Source organism: Silene latifolia, chromosome X (assembly GCF_048544455.1).
Source record: "Silene latifolia isolate original U9 population chromosome X, ASM4854445v1, whole genome shotgun sequence".
Taxonomy (NCBI): Eukaryota; Viridiplantae; Streptophyta; class Magnoliopsida; order Caryophyllales; family Caryophyllaceae; genus Silene; species Silene latifolia.
In genome coordinates, this window is record NC_133537.1 from 185,300,137 (window position 1) to 185,305,258 (window position 5,122).

Genomic DNA, 5,122 nt, shown 5'->3' on the forward strand with positions numbered 1-5,122 from the left:
CACCGATGACACCATCGACTCGAATGAGTGAAACTAAGAAAGGGAAGAAAACCTGTGAAGAACCTTCAAGCGGGAAAACACAAGTGGAAAGGGAAGTTGACGGTTTGGTTGAGGATTTACCTTATGAGGAAGAAAGAGGTAAAGATGCTACCGAAGAGGTGCTCCTACAACCCACTACTAAGGTAACAAAGAATGCAAATTCCCCAAAGTTACTTTCCGATTCTCGACTTATTTCTCGTATTCCTTACACTTCAAGAGCCATAAAGAGTAGGGAAAACTTCAAGTATGCCAAGTTTTGTGACATGCCTGAGAAACTTAAAGTAACCTTACTCTTTACGGAAGTGATCTTGAACATGCCAACTTACTCAAAATTTTTAAAGGATATCTTGACTAAGAAAAAAGTCTTGGGTGACTAAGAAATAGTGGCAATGGAAGAGGCATGTAGTGCTCATATCCTTAACAAGATGCCCACTAAACTTGGTGATCCCGCGGGAAGCTTTTAAATTCCTTGTATAGTTGGTGGTGTTCCTATATCAAGAGCTCTTTGTCACTTGGGACCAAGTGTGAGTGTTATTCCTCTAAAAGTTGCAAAGAAAATTGGCATTCATAGTCTTGCTCCTATTACCATGAACCTCCAATTGGCGGATAGGTCCGTCAAGCGCCCTTTGGGGTGCTTGAAGACATACCCGTCAAAGTTGGGAAGTATTTAATCCCGGCCGACTTTGTTGCCTTGACATCTCGGAGGATAGCCACACTCCCATTATCCAAGGTAGGCCATTTATGGCTACCGGAAGAGTACTTATTGATGTGAGGAATGTGTGGCTAACCTTCCGGATTGAAGGTGACAATGTCGAGTTTAATCTTCCAAATTTGATGAAAGGACCCAAAGTTGAAAGAGTAAGTACTATTGAAGTGATTGATGAAGTAGTTGATTCGGTGGCTCGAGAAGAGTCGGAGATGGAAGAGGTCTTCCAAATCTCCCTCCATGATAAGGAAATGAAAGAAGACCATGAGGTCTATGATGAGCTTTTGAAGAATGTGGAGGGACTTCTCCCTCCAAAGGTACAACTCAAACCTCTACCTCTCTCACTTAAGTATGCCTTTCTTGGTGAGGGGGAGTCTTATCCCGTGATCATCAATGCCAACCTTAGTGAGGCTCAAGAACAAAAACTTTTGAAAGTCTTGAAAGCTCACAAAAGCTCACTAGGGTATAGCATTGATGATATCAAGGGACTAAGTCCAAACTTATGCATGCATAGGATCGTATTAGAGGGAAGTCAACCTAAGGTTGGTGGTGTACGGCGAATAAACCCCAAGATGGCCGAGGTTGTGAAAAATGAGGTTTTAAAATTGCTTGAAGCGGGGATTATTTACCAAATCACCGATAGTAAGTGGGTGAGCCCCGTCCATTTAGTACCCAAGAAAGGTGGGGTGACTATGGTGGAACAAGAGGATGGGACTCACATACCTACTCGTCCGGTGACCCGGTGGCGGATGTGCATTGACTATAGAAAGTTAAATGCCACCACCCTCAAAGATCATTTCCCTATCCCCTTTATCGATCAAATTTTAGAAAGGCTTTCCGGGCATGCTTACTACTGTTTTCTTGACGGATACTCCATATTTTTCCAAATACCAATCCACCAGGAGGACCAAGAGAAAACAACTTTTACATACCCCATTGGAGTGTATGCTTACCGGAGAATGCCATTTGGGTTGTGTAATTGATGTGACCATAATTAGAGCACATTTAGTCCCCGAATTAGCCTTGTTCCCATGCTTTTTAGTGCATATTTGGGTCATTTATTGTCTTTAGTCCTTTGTTTTGCATATTCTTTGAGGTTTTGTTTCCTTGGTAGGAAAGGAGTGCAAACCTTGCATTTTCATTGCAAAATGAAGCTAAATTGATTGAATTCAATGACCAAGCTTCAAAGAGAAGACAAGATTAGAAGGCCTTCGTACATACTATAGTAGATGGGCAATGATGAGAAAAGATCCTTGCATCCCCGAGGAAATCCTCAAGGTTTCTATGAAGAAAAATGAAGAAAAGAAGAAAGAAAGTAGCTGTAAGACAATCCGAGCGGATTGTCCTGAATCCGCCCGTCCAGCAAGGGCAATCCGAGCGTCTTCCCCCAGTGGACGCCTGTCCAGAAACAGCAGAATCCGCCCGTCCACCCCAACAATCCGCTCGTCCAAAACACCCCCAATCCACCCGTCCCGTGCCCTGGACGCTCGGATTGTATGTCAGCCATTTCGTCTTCTACAAGTTTCAAGGAAGGATGCGCATATTTTTCTAAGACCGGCAAAAAGGAGACCGGAGTCTCCCTTGAGACCGGCGATTCCTCAAGGACTTAATCGTCATTTAAGCCCTTAGTAAACCATAATTTATGTAACTAATCCCCACTATAAATACCCCATTAGGCTAATTAGAAGATCATGTTCTTCTTAGCAATCTTTAGTGTAGTTAATATCAATCAAATCTCTCTTTAATCTTGTAATCAACATTTAATCAAGTCTTAATACAAGTTTCATTTCCTTAATCTCTCTCTTGTTCATCTTTCATTTTGGGTAATTGAAGATTATTTGGGTTATTATTGGGAGATTGACAACCTTCCAATCAATCATCAAGTACTTCTATTATTCTTTGCTTTATTATTGGAATCATTAGTAGGTATAATTATCTTAATCCCTTTTTAATTATTGTTAATTATCTTCATTTATTCATCATGTTTTACTTTGTTAGTATGATTGACAACCTTGCTAGCATATTCAACATGATAATGAGTGAGTAGTTTCTTAGCTAGGGTTAATAGGTAAATAGGGGAAACCAACATGGGGGATGATTCATGCTTAAATTAATATGTTTTCATAGTTTATTTGCTTGCTTGTTGTGATCTCAACTTATGCACATGTTATGTTTGATGAAATGCGAGCCTATGAATCCTTGCATTTTTTACCCATCACCTATCTTTTCAATGAGACTTGTAAGACATAAACCAACTCGAGTCTCATTAGACCATGCATATAGTTGAGTAGGGAAGATTAAGTCGACTTGTAGGTGTTGTACAATCTAATCGATTCGGCTCCGGGACCCAAACTTTCCTAGGATTGTAAGATATAAACCAACTCGATTCATCACAACAATAATTGCTTGCTTATAATTTGAGAATATGTTTGTATGATCAATTCCCATGAATGCCCTATGACCCCATGACACCCTAGTGCCTTTTATCAATTGTTTACATCCCTTTTTAATCATCTTGCTTGTTTACTTTTATTGCTATTTAGTTTAGTGATCTTCTACTTCAAACCCCAAATTGAGACACCCTTAGACACCACTAGTTGCAATTGAAAATCTCATCACAATTCCCGTCCCTTGGGATCCGACCTTTACTTGCCTCTTTACTAATTGTAGAGTTGTTTGGGGAGTTATAAATTGTGTTTTGGTCTATGTGCTCCTAACGACAAGTACCGAAAACTAAACCTCCTCGAAAGTCCGACCAAAAATGGCGCCGTTGCCGGGGACGGTGTTAACTTGATTTAGATTTTCTTATATTGTTATTAGTTGTGTCTTTCTTTGCCTTGGGGAAGTAAAACTCATCAAGGTTTGTTCTAATTATTTTCGAGTTGTTTGATTTTTTGCATGTCTAGAAGATCACAAGGTAACTTGTTACCCTTTGATCACGAAATTGAAAGGACTTTGACAAACAATAGAAGACTTGCTAGGAGAACTTTGAGAGGTATTGGTGAGGTTGTAGATATTCAACCAAACACTATTGAGTTCATCAACCCTTTTGCAAGAGAAGGTGAGGAGAACCCAACACAAAATCCAACACAAAATCAACCCACAATGCCTAAATTTTCATCACTTTCCGTACCAACTGAGGAGAACCTACCTAATGGTACTCCCACATCACAACATTTAACCGGAAATTTTATTGCCAAATCCGCATTTATCCAATTAGTCGAAAGAAGCCAATTTGGGGGGATGCCTAGTGAAGACCCTCACTCTCACATGGAGACTTTTTGCGACTATTGTGATGCGATTTCTCAAACCGGTGTAACTTAAGACCAAATTCGATGGGTCTTATTTCCTTTTTCTCTAATTGGCACCGCAAAACAATGGTTGAAAGGCCTTGATAAGGCTACTCTCAGAATTGATTCTTGGAAGAAGTTGGCTCTAGCTTTCTACAAAAAGTTCTATCCACCGGAAAAGACTAACATGCTAAGAGCTCAAATTACGGGCTTTAAGCAAAGAGATGAAGAATCTTTGTATGAAGCTTGGCAGCGATTCAAGGGAATTTGTCGCTCATGTCCTCATCATGGAATTAGCGAGTGGTTCTTGGTACAACAATTTTTGAACGGTCTTTATGAAGACTCAAGAAACATTCTCAACATGGGATAAAATGGAATGTTCACCAAAGTTGATGACAATCAAACTTGGAACAAGATTGAGGAAATGGCGGTCCATAATTCACAATATAGTAGACCTCGCAAGGATACTAGAGGAGGAAAGCATGAAGTGGACTCTATTACTCAATTGGGTGCTCAACTTAGTGCTCACATTGATACCATCAATTTGAAGTTCGAAAAGGCTATGGCTAGACTTGAAGAAGCCTCAAAATCACCAAAGCATCATGTTAATGCTATGACGGCATCTTCATCAATCCCAAGTGGGATATGTGAGAATTGTGGAACTTTGGGACATGACCAAAGTGAATGTAGGGGAACAAATGAAAAAGTGAATGCTTTTCAAGCATACAAGAGTGGTACCCCTTATTCAAACTATTACAATGAAAACACCAAATTCCACCCAAATCTCTCATACAAAAGCCAAAATGTTCAAAACCCTCAACCAACATACACCCCACCTCCCATGAGAAACCAAAATCAAAGACCCTTTTACAACCAAAACCAAGGTTACCAAAATCAAACTCCATACAATCAACAAAATGACCAAGGTTTTGATGTTCAAAAAGCGGTCCTCCAAATGCAAAAGAATCAACAAGAGTTTTTCACTCAAATGAAAAAGGATAGTCAAGCAAAGGAAATAACCATCAACAACATCCTAGCTCACACCAAAATGTTGGAAACCCAATTAACTCAACTAGCATCTTCAAGC

General features: G+C 39.9%; 1 non-coding gene across 1 annotated transcript; it reads right to left on the reverse strand.

Moving 5' to 3' along the window:
* Positions 1–4,222: 4,222 nt before the first annotated feature.
* Positions 4,223–4,329, reverse strand: LOC141624363 (small nucleolar RNA R71). The gene has a single exon (XR_012534169.1). It is a non-coding gene; the product is annotated as a small nucleolar RNA R71 (small nucleolar RNA).
* Between the last annotated feature and the right edge of the window lie 793 nt (positions 4,330–5,122).